Source organism: Nycticebus coucang, chromosome 17 (assembly GCF_027406575.1).
Source record: "Nycticebus coucang isolate mNycCou1 chromosome 17, mNycCou1.pri, whole genome shotgun sequence".
Classification (NCBI taxonomy): Eukaryota; Metazoa; Chordata; class Mammalia; order Primates; family Lorisidae; genus Nycticebus; species Nycticebus coucang.
The window spans coordinates 15,266,677-15,278,900 of NC_069796.1; the positions used below are offsets into that span (position 1 = coordinate 15,266,677).

General features: G+C 38.9%; 1 protein-coding gene across 4 annotated transcripts in view; it reads left to right on the forward strand.

Moving 5' to 3' along the window:
- Positions 1 to 12,224, forward strand: part of COMMD10 (COMM domain containing 10) — a 191,040-nt gene that overhangs the window by 42,019 nt on the left and 136,797 nt on the right. The window lies entirely within an intron of this gene.

Genomic DNA, 12,224 nt, shown 5'->3' on the forward strand with positions numbered 1-12,224 from the left:
GTATTTTGGCTGGATGTTTTTTCAGAGTGGTAATCTTTGAAAATGGAGAGAGAATAAATAGGTTAAGATACAGAACAAGTTTAAAAATATAAGTTAAAATGGGCCTTATTAATAGTAATTCCTAAAGAAAGGTAAACTTTTCATGAAAAAGCTTCATGTGAAAAAGTAAACTCATAAATTGCCTTGCCCCAATTAGTGGAAGGCAGGCCTCAATTGGAGGCTGAAGGGACATCTGATTTTTTCACAGTATTATATAAATTTTTTTCCCAAGATAACATCTCATTCTGTCACCTGGGCTAGAGTGCCATGTTGTCAGTCTAGCTCATGGCCTCCTCAAACTTCTGGGCTCAAATGATCATCCTGTCTCAGCCTTCCATGTAGCTGGAACTACAGGCACCTGCCATAATGCCTGGCTAATTTTTCTATTTTTAGTAGAGGCAGGGTCTTGCTTTTGCTCAGGCTGGTATAAAATTTTTGAATGGCTGAGCACCTCATTGTTTCTCCTGTGAGTAAGGGCTGCTGCCTTGAATTCTAGTCAGCCTGAGTAGATGGACTGGGCAAGGCTGTGTCTGAGGAGAAGCAATGAACAAACAGTAGCCACTCTTCCCGATACTACCACATTCAAATGATTGAGAAGATAATGATAATACCCAACATTCATGGTGCTAGCTGGTATTCTGTGTGCTTTTGTGTTTTGTCTTATTTGACCTTTGAAATTAATAAGTAGTGTATCACTTCTTTTATAGGCTTCAAAGGGCTGAAAATAATTTACAGTTTAATTATATAGCCCCTGTGCTTTCACAGGAATTACTTTACTCCCAGTTTTAAGTGAGGTCCTTGGCTTGTCTGGTAAACTATTCTCACAAAATGCAAAACATTTTCTTTTGATAGCCATAAAACTCCTGAGGGTAGCTGATTTATTTCCATTTGTGAAGTTTGAGGAGTCAGAGAATGGCCTTGGTAAAGGTTTAGGCTGAAAATTGTTCTTGCTTTTTTTCTGGCCGGGCTTTCTTCCATTAGAATACTTACTGTACTAGAGAATTGGAGAATTGGGGTGAATAAAGTAGCGTCTATACTAGATTTATTTAGAAAATAACTACTTAGTGGCTCAGCGCCTGTGGCTCAAGCGGCTAAGGCATCAGCCACATACACCTAACTGGCGGGTTTGAATCCAGCCCTGGCCCACCAAACAACAATGATGGTTGCAATCAAAAAATAGCCGGGTGTTGTGGCGGGTGCATGTAATCCCAGCTACTTGGGAGGCTTGAGGCCAGGAGTTGGAGGTTGCTGTGAGCTGTGATGCAATGGCACTCTACCCCGGGCAACAGCTTGAGGTCTGTCTCAAAAAAATAAATAAATAAAAATAAAAAAATAAAGGAAAATAACTACTTAACCAAAGTACAGGTAGACAGGAGGTCAGCTGAGATACTGATTGATCTCTTAGGTCCTTGGAGCAGCCAGGTAGAATCTATGGGGACCTGGAGTTTCTAGCCAGTCCACCTCGCCTCAAACTGCCTTGATGGTTAGCTGCAGTTTAGACTATAAACACTATCATTTTCTTTCATTGCCAGGATGTTGAGTTAGACTTGGGAAGCAGAATTTTACTCAGAAATGGAAAGAAGTAGAAACTGTAAAATACTGGTTTCTAATTTTTTTTAACCTAATTCTCTCTGATGGGATGTAGAAAACATTCATTTGAATGTATAGCTTAAAATTTATACTTGGTAGCTTATTGTTAGTGATCTTATTATAATTATTTCAAAAGTTAACAGCAATGACTTGCATAAAAGTGTCTGAAAAGTTAACAGCAATGACTTGCTGGCCACCATGTCTCTACCATGTTAACTGACAGAGGGCAGATGTGACCTGTTTTCGGAGAGTGCTCTTCACCTGGGTGCTTTTCACCTCCAGTATACCTTTTAGGAAACTTTGGGTTGCTAGTAGCTTCAGGTAATTTTGAAGCTTTGATATAAAAAAATCTTTTCAAATAGCTTAGGTAAGACTTAGTTTATAACTTCTATAATTTATAGTTTATAGATCATGTTTATAACTGACTGATTTATATAGCAAGTTGGACCAAATTTACATACAAAAACGGCCCTTAGTAGTCTTACACAGTTTTCCCTAATCCTTAACTCTGCCACCCTCTGCCACAAAACAAAAGTCCTTATTCTATATGCACATTAATTTTTAAAAGATAAACGACTTTTTTTTTTTTTGAAACATATGGTGGAATGTTTTTGAAGGGATGGGATTCAGGGTCTAATTTCAGGGCAGAGGTGATAATCTCATAGAGAATACCCTGTTCTTGAGAGGGATCCTAGCATAGCTTTTCTAAATAAGGTCCATGAAGCCAGACTGTTGTTCTTCAGCAGTTTTTTGGAATATTTTGCTATTTCTTTAGTTAAGAATGTAGACTACATGGGTGTATCTTTTAATATTAGAATCATCTTTGGCACACAAGAAACCCTGGGAACACATGAGACCTTGTTGTATGTTGATCGAGGAGACAGCAGATTCACATTTTCTGTCCCATGCTCACTCCAGGGCTTCCATTTACTTGGGGAGAATTGTGGACTTAATTGTTGCATATTGTATTTCTTGTTGCAAAATTTTCAGGTGAATTCATAACAGGTGATTTCATAGTAAAATTCACATAAATGTCAAGTTACCCTATTAACTGACATATATTGTTTGTGTTTTGTTGTTCTTGTGTTTTCCTTATTGATGCCTCCAGAATTCTCAGGTTCTCTCTTATTTCTTAGAATTTAAAAGTATTACTGTGTTCATGAGAAAGTCTCCTACCTGTTAGTAATCTTATATCAATTTAAAGCATCAGAGCCTGTTAGGAGAGCAAAATGTTCTTAAATATAAACTTACTGGTATTCAATATTGTTAGATAAGTATATACTTATGAAAATTTTGCAGATAAACAAACATCTGGTGTCCTACAGAAAAAAGGAGAGGATAAGATAGTATAGGTGGCAGGTGCTAATTTTTAAATTGACCAGAGGTAAAATGTGAGCATGTTGACTTAGTGAGTATCTAATTTGAAGAATTCTAATGCATGCATAATTCTTTTTTACTCTCCCAAGTCAGATTCTGTTGTTTTCAGCCAAGTTAATTTAACTGATTCAGACATGACCGTTTCCTATGGTATCTACTCTTGTAGGCTTTACTTATGTACTTCAGACAGTAGGGGTTTGCCTATATTTATATTATTTTTATTAGTATCATTAATTATCCATTAATTTTTCTTCATTTTAGAACATTAAAACATATTACATTCATTAGTAGAAGTTATAGAAATCAATTGTCTTAACAAATTAGGGTCCTAAAATTTTTTAGAAGAACTGTAACATTTGATTTATTATATTCAAAAAGGTCTAGCTGAAGATTAGCACTTGTGGTTTCTTTTTTTTCATGTTAATAATAAGGTAGAGAGCTCTTAGAGAGGGATTAGACTTTGTTGCTAAATAGCTGGTTGTCCTGAGACAAAGCATTTTTACCTCCTGATCATAGTGCATTCATGTACAAAATAAAGGGTTTAAATTAAGTGATCTCTACCATCCAGCTCAAAAACAACTCTGTAATATAGTTTGACAGGTAAGAGGATAAGGTGGATTCAGGGTGGCCCTGGTAGTAAGAAGAGCACACGCTCTGGAATGACTGTCTGCCACTTAGGACGTAGTGGGAGGAGCTCAGGCAGGTTACTTACTTATCTGATTGAGGTTTAAATTCTGATCTGAAAATGGGGATAATAATAGCTACCTCATGAAGTTGTTTTCTGACAATTAAATATGATAGCAAATGTAAAAGTGTCTGTTACAGAATGGGTTAGTTCATTGAATCTTCATTCCTTTAAGAGGTCTTTCTAGGTTAGGGCTGGAGAATTAAAATGCCCAGCTCTCTGTAAGGCCATTATTTGAGCTTGACAAAAGTAAAACTAGCTATGAAAGTAGAAGACATAACATAATTCCTTCTATTTTATTTAAATTTCAGAATATAATGAAGAAGATTCATTCCTTATGTCATGTCTTTTTCTATAGACATTTTGATTCTGCTTTGGTGGTGAAGGTTCTGGGGTGGTATCCTGGGGTCTATGTGCAGTGCTGGAAACTCAGGGGTGCTGTCTTGGTACTGGTGGGGTTGCTGGAGGCACAGAGGTAGAGCCTCACACTTGGTGTGAGAGCCTCAGAGTTGTGACCGGGAGGAACCAGAAACAGCTTCAGAGTGGAGCCTATGAGCCAGAGCCAAGGCTGTGTAAGATGGTGGGGTTGATCTGACCTGTAGGACAAGTTCAGGCAGGAAGCAAATGGGACCTGGGGGGTGGACTTGGGGTAAGCAAATTACAGGCTGCTTCTCCGGCACAGGGGTCCTGTGGATGCCAGGTCAGGCTGGGAGAGGCTGCTCAGTGGCCCAGGGATCTCGGGGCTCTCCATGTGCCACTCAGCGCCTGCTGAAATTGGCCACCCAACACCTCTTGGGTCAGAGCCTTCTGTGCGCCTGCATGAGAGCATCTAAGCAGGGACTGGGGTAGAACCAGAATCGAAGCAGGGCCTCTGATCCAGAAGTGGGGCTGTTCAGAGGGCAGGCTGATCTGACCTGGAGATGAGGGCCAAGGCCAAGCAGGCAGGAGGCAGCTGAGGCCTTAGGAGGTGGATTCAAGGCCAAGTCAGCAGCAGGCTGCTCTGCAAGCACAGGGTTTGTACAGGTGCCTGGTCCAACGGGCAGAGGGGGTAGCTCTCCCTACCCAGGACCTGTTGAAGTCATTGTCCAAAGCCTCTGAGGTCAGAGCCTGCTGCACTCTGGTCAGTTCTTGTGCCAAGATCCCTTTGTGCTCTCGGGGCAAAGTGCTTGGCTTCAAGTTCTGGGGTACATGTCAGGAAAGCCATAAGCCCACTCCCTCTTGTGCCTGCTGTAGACCTGGCGCAGTGCACCCGAGAGTTCAGGATGGCTTTAGTAGCTGTTCCCTGATCCCCAGCACTTCTGTTGTCTGGTGCCATGGATCTGCACAGGCTCCAGGAAGGTCCTCAGTCCAACCAGGTAGGAGGTCTATGGGGGTGGTGGGAGTTGTCTTGCAGTTGGGTTCTTCCTGTGCCAGCAGGGTGAGGGCTGGATTCCAGTGGTCTAGTTTCTTCCTCACCCCCACGTCCTCTGATGTTGTTATATGTATCACCCTGTCACCGTTTTCTCCACACTGAGTCCTATGTTGCTTCTCTGTCATTTCCCAATGCTGCTTCAGAGAAGAGCTATCCATGTGTGGGCAGCTATGCCTTTCTCTTCTCTCCTTGGCAGTGGGGTGCTGGCAAGCTTCCTCCAGTCTGCCATTTCCCCTCTATTTTTTTCTTTTTTTGAGATAGAGTCTTAGTGTGTTGCTTTCGAGTGCAGTGGCATCACAGCTCACAGTAACCTCAACCTTTTGAGCAATTCTCTTGCCTCAGCCTCCCAAGGAGCTGGGAATACAGGCACCCACCACAAGGCCCTGCTACTTTTTGTTGTTGTTGTTGTCGTTGTTTAGCAGGCCCGGGCCAGGTTCGAACCCGCCAGTGCTGGTGTATGTGGTTGGTGCCCTAACCACTGAGTATGAGCGCCAAGCTGTCCCCTCTAGTTTTTTTAATAGTATCTTTAATATCTTTAGAATAAATAAATTGGTATTTGATGGCAATATTTAAGGCAATATTAGGTCTGTTCAAAGGATTTGCTGAATTTTGTTCGTTGGTTCTAGTAACCTTTTCATTAAGAACTTACTCAACTCAAATCAGAAAAGAATACTAAATTAAAAAAACAGGAAAGAATACTCAGTAAGGCCTGAGGCAAAAAATCAGATCCAATTCTGTTACTTTTTTATTTTTATTTTTTAAGACAGCAGGGTTGGTGGTGGTCATAGAATCTCACTGTCCTGCTCAGACTGGTCTCAAACTCCTGAACTCTGTGATCCTTCTGCCTCTTGAGTAGCTGAGACTACATGTGCCACTGTGCCTGGTTCCAGTTCTATTACTTTTTGAAGGAATTTGGATGAATTGCTCAAAGCTGTCAACTTCTTTAGAAATAATGCCCATTTTAAGAGTACTAGAATATATGCAATGTCTTGAACATTTAAAGAAAACTTTTTATACTTAGAAATATAAAATCAAAGAATAGGTTCTATCAGAACATTGTGGAGGAAATGACTCACTTAGAAACACAATAATAAAGGCCTCTAATTTGTCAATATTTTCTATTAAAATCTTTATGTGAGGAAATTGAAATACAGTAGACTTTCTTTTTAATTTGTGGATGTTCTCTTGTTTTTATGTTGCTATCTTTTTAACTTACTGGGTTTTAAATTATAATCTGGTTTGCATGTGGACTTGAACTCAGTGTTTTGGTAATTGTATGGTTCTCTTAGGTACTGATTTGTTAAATATTCTTTTTTTTTTTTTGAGACAGAGTCTCACTTTATCACCCTCAGTAGAGTGACATAGTGTCACAGCTCACAGCAACCTCCAACTACTGGGCTTAGGCGACTCTCTTGCCTCAGCCTCCCGAGTAGCTGGGACTGCCTGCCACAATGCCCAGCTATTTTTTGTTGTAGTTTGGCTAGGGCCGGGTTCGAACCTGCTACCCCTCGTATATGGGGCCGGCACCCTACCCACTGAGCCACAGGCGCCGCCCTTGTTGAATATTCCTGGTGGATTAGAAGTAGTGGTGTTTGAACTTAGGATGTATTTGGTTATTTTCTGCTAGGATAGCAAATTTTAACTTTTTTAATTGAGGTTGGAGTAAAAAATTGGGCCTGTTATTGTGACTGATCTAAGTAGATATGGTTAATAAGGCTCTACAATTAAAAATATTATATATAAAGCTGTCTGCTTAATAGAAAGTATAGTCCTTGTGTATAAAAATATGAGACTGTAATTTTAAATGTTTGATGAATATAAAACTTTAGAAAGAGATATGAATTATACTTCCTTAATTTGAAAATAAAAACAGAAGTGTACAAATCATTTCATTACTATGGGAGAAGTGCATATTGTATAGAAATTAGGGAGATTATAGATATCCCAATCCACATTGATGGACATATGAAAAATTAAATGAAGTATTGTCAGATTTTGAACTTTTTTTTATTTTTTATTGAATCATAGCTGTGTACATTTGATATGATCATGGGGCATCATTCACTAGCTTCACAGACCGTTTGACACACTTTCATCACACTGGTTAACATAGCCTTCCTGGCATTCTCTCAGTTACTGTGCCAAGACACTTACATTCCACATTTACCACATTTCACATATACCCTTGTAAGAGGCACTGCCTTCCCTCTACCCACCTCCCCCCTTCCTCCCCTCCCTTTGCCCCTTCCCCCTATTCTTAGGTTGTAACTGGGTTATAGCTTTCATGTGAAAACCCTAAATTAGTTTCATAGTAGGGCTGAATACATTGGGTACTTTTTCTTCCATTCTTGAGATACTTTACTACTATGTTCCAGCTCCATCCATGTAAACATGAAAGAGATAAAGTCACCATCTTTCTTTAAGGCTGTATAATATTCCATGGTGTACATATACCACAATTTATTAATCCATTTGTGGATCAATGGGCACTTGGGCTTTTTCCATGACTTAGCAATTATGAATAGGGCTGCAATAAACATTCTGGTACAAATATCTTTGTTATGATGTGATTTTTGGTCTTCTGGGTATATGCCCAGTAGAGGGGTTACAGGATTGAATGGCAGATCTATTTTTAGATCTTCTCCATATCTCTTTCCAAAAGGAATGTATTAATTTGCATTCCCACCAGCAGTGCAAAAGTGTTCCCTTTTCTCCACATCCGCGCCAACATCTCTGGTCTTGGGATTTTGTGATATAGGCTAGTCTCACTGGAGTTAGATGATATCTCAAAGTAGTTTTGATTTGCATTTCTCTGATGATTAAAGATGATGAGCATTTTTTCATATGTCTGAAGGCCACGCACCTGTCTTCTTCAGAGAAGTTTCTCTTCAAATCCCTTGCCCAACCTGCGATGGGATCCCTTGTTCTATTCTTGCTATGCGTTTGAGTTCTCTGTGGATTCTGGTTATCACACCTTTGTCGGAAACATAACCTTCTCCCATTCTAAGGTCTGTTTGCTTGCTTTACTTTCTGTGTTCTTGGCTGTGCAGAAGCTTTTTAGTTTGATCAAGTCCCAGTAGTGTATTTTTGAAGCTGCTTCAATTGCCCGAGGGGTCCTCCTCATAAAATACTCGCCCAGACCGATTTCTTCAAGGGTTTTCCCTGCACTCTCCTCTAGTATTTTTATAGTTTCATGTCTTCAGTTCAAATCTTTAATCCAGTGAGAGTCTATCTTAGTTAATGGTGAAAGGTGTGGGTCCAGTTTCAGTCTTCTGCAGGTTGCCAGCCAGTTCATCCAGCACCATTTGTTAAATAGGGAATCTTTTCCCCACTGAATATTTTTAATTGGCTTGTCAAAGATTAAATAATGGTAAGTAGCTGGATTCATCTCTTGGTTCTCTATTCTGTTCCAGACATCTACTTCTCTGTTTTTGTGCCAATACCATGCTATTTTGATCACTATCAATTTGTAGTATAGTCTGAGGTCTAGTAGCGTAATTCCTCCTGCTTTGTTTTTATTTCTGAGTAATGTCTTGGCTATTCGAGGTTTTTTCTGATTCCATATAAAATGAAGTATTTTTTTTTTAAGATCTTTTAAGTATGACAGTGGAGCTTTAATAGGGATTGCATTGAAATTATATATTACTTTGGATAGTATGGACGTTTTAACAATGTTGATTCTTCCCAGCCATGAGCATGGTATGTTTTTCCATTTGTTAACATTTTCAGCTATTTCTTTTCTTAGAGTTTCATAGTTCTCTTTATAGAGATCTTTCATGTCCTTTGTTAGATAAATTCCCAAATATTTCATTTTCTTTGGCACTACTGTGAATGGGATAGAGTCCTTAACTGTTTTTTCAACTTGACTATTGTTGGTATATATAAAGGCTACTGACTTATGAATGTTGATTTTGTAACCTGAGACGCTGCTGTATTCCTTGATCACTTCTAAGAGTTTTGTAGTAGAGTTCCCTAGTGTTTTCCAGATATACAGTCATATCATCTGCGAAGAGCGAAAGTTTGATCTCTTCTACCCTATATGGATACCCTTGATCACCTTTTCTTCCCTAATTGCGGTGGCTAAAACTTCCATTACAGTGTTAAAAAGCAATGGAGACAATGGGCAGCCTTGTCTAGTTTCTGATCTGAGTGGAAATGATTCCAATTTAACTCCATTCAATATGATATTGGCTGTGGGTTTGCTGTAGATGGTCTCTGTCAGTTTAAGAAATGTCCCTTTTATACCGATTTTCTTAAGTGTTCTGATCATGAAGGGATGCTGGATATTATCAAAAGCTTTTTCTGCATCGATTGAGAGAATCATACGGTCTTTGTTTTTTAATTTGTTTATGTGCTGGATTACATTTATAGATTTACGTATATTGAACCAGCCTTGAGACCCTGGGATAAAACTGACTTGGTCATGATGTATAATTTGTTTGATGTGTTGCTGGATTCTGTTTGTTAGGATCTTGTTGAATATTTTTGCATCTATATTCATTAGTGATATGGGTCTATAATTTTCTTTTCTTGGTTTGGGGATCAGGGTGATGTTTTCTTCATAGAACATGTTGGGTAGTCTTCCTTCTTTTTCTACCTTTTGGAACAGGTTGAGTAATATAGGTACTAATTCTTCTTTAAAGGTTTGGTAGAATTCTGGACGTGAAACCATCTGGTCCCGGGCTTTTCTTTTTAGGGAGGTTTTGTATGGTTGATGCTATTTCTGAACTTGATATGGGCCTGTTCAATATTTCCAATATTGATTCTGGTTAAGTCTAGGAAGGTGACGTACTTCCAAGTATCAGTCAATTTCCTTCAGATTTTCATATTTCTGAGAATAAAGTTTCTTGTAATATTCATTAAGGATTTTTTGGATTTCTGAGGAGTCTGTTGTTATTTCGTCTTTGTCGTTTCTGAATGATGAGATTGGAGATTTTACTCTTTTTTTCCAGATTAGGTTGGCCAAAGGTTTATCTATTTTTTTGACCTTTTCGAAAAACCAGCTTTTTGATTTATTGATCTGTTGTATTATTGTTTTGTTTTCAATTTCATTTAATTCTGCTCTAATTTTGGTTATTTCTTTTCTTCTACTGGGTTTGGGGTTGGAATGTTCTTTCTTTTCCAGTTGCTTGAGATTTCCCATTAAGTTGTTAACTTCCTCTCTTTCCGTTCTCTTGAGGAAGGCTTGCAGTGGTACAAAGTTCCCTCTTAGAACTGCCTTTGCCGTGTCCCCGAGGTTCTGATAGTTCGTGTCTTCATTGTCGTTTTGTTCCAAAAAATTGGGAATTTCTTTCTTAATCTCATCTCTGACCCAGCTATCATTCAGCATAAGGTTATTTAACTTCCATGTTTTTGTATGAGTATGCAGATTCCTGTTGTTACTCAGCTCAAATTTTATTCCATGGTGGTCCGAGAAGATGCATGGAAGAATTTCTATTCTTTTAAATTTACTGAGGTTAGACTTGTGATCTAAGATGTGATCGATTTTGGAGTAAGTTCCGTGGCCTGATGAGAAGTATGTGTATTCAGTTTTGTTGGGATGAAATGTTCTGCAGATGTCTGCTAAATGCAAATGTTGGATGGTTAGGTTTAAATCTAAGATTTCTTTGCTCAGCTTCTTGTTGGAGGATCGATCCACACTGCCAAAGGAGTGTTGAAATCTCCAACTATTATGGAGCTGGAGGCAATCAAGTTACTCATGTCTGTTAGAGTTTCTCTTATAAATTGAGGTGCATTCTGGTTGGGTGCATAGATATTAATAATTGAGATCTCATCATATTGAGTATTACGCTTAACAAATATGAAGTGACTATTCTTGTCCTTCCTTACTTTTGTTGGTTTAAAGCCTATTGTATCTGCAAATAAAATTGCAACACCTGCTTTTTTCTGATTACCATTTGCCTGAAATATGGATGACCATCCATTCACCCTGAGTCTATATTTGTGTTTTAAGTTAAGCTGTGACTCTTGTATGCAACAAATATCTGGCCTGAGTTTTTGTATCCAGTCAGCTAACCTATGCCTCTTTAGAGGACAGTTTAAGCCGCTCACATTAATAGAGAATATTGATAAGTCTGGTGAAATTTTGGGTATCGAGTTTTTCAAAAGTTCCCTGGACATTTTTAATCCTTTCGCCAGTGTGGAAATTGGAGTTTGATCCGAAGTTTCTGAGTGAGTTTACTTTTGTAGTATAGGATTGGGTTGGTGATTAAGGAGGATAGGTCTGAGAATATCCTGAAGAGCTGCTTCAGTTGTGGCAAATTTCTTCACCGTATGAATGTCATTAAAGTATTTAATTTCTCCATCATAAATGAAACTCAGTTTAGCTGGATACAAGATCCGGGGTTGAAAGTTATTTTGCTTTAGGAGATTAAAAGTCGGTGACCACCCTATTCTGGCTTGAAAAGTTTCAGCAGAGAGATCTGCAGTCATTCTAATATTCTTCCCTTTGAAGGTAATGGTTTTCTTTCTCCTGGCAACTTTGAGAATTTTCTCCTTCATATTAACTTTAGTGAAGTTAATTATGATATGCCTGGGGGATGTCTTATTGCGGTTGAGTCGTGCTAGAGTTCTGAAGCTGTCTGCTATCTGAATTTCAGAATCTCTAGGCATGTCTGGAAAATTCTCTTTCATAATTTCATGCAGAAGGATCTCTGTTCCCAGCCAGGCCACTTCATCTGTTTCAGGAACTCCAATGATTCGGATATTGACCTTCTTCGAATTATCCCAGAGCTCTCTGAGAGAATGATCCGTTTTTGCTCTCCATTTCTCTTCCTCTTTGAGAGTTTGGGAGCGTTCTTCAAAGGCTTTATCTTCAATGTGAGAAATCCCTTCTTCTGCTTGCTCCATTCTGTTACTGAGGGATTCTACTGTATTTTTCATATCTTTGAGGGCTGCAAATTCTTGCTTCAGTGTGTCTAAGTCTTTGGTGGTTTTGTCCTTAAATTCGTTAAATTCTTGAGACAACTTTTGAATTCCTCCGTGAATTCCTAATTCCACTTCATTAATCTTGTCTGCAATCCAAATTCTGAATTCAATTTCTGACATCTCAGCCAGTTGTTTATGAATAGGATCTTCAGTTACATCTGCCGTATGTTTCCTTGGGAGGATTGATCTATTCTG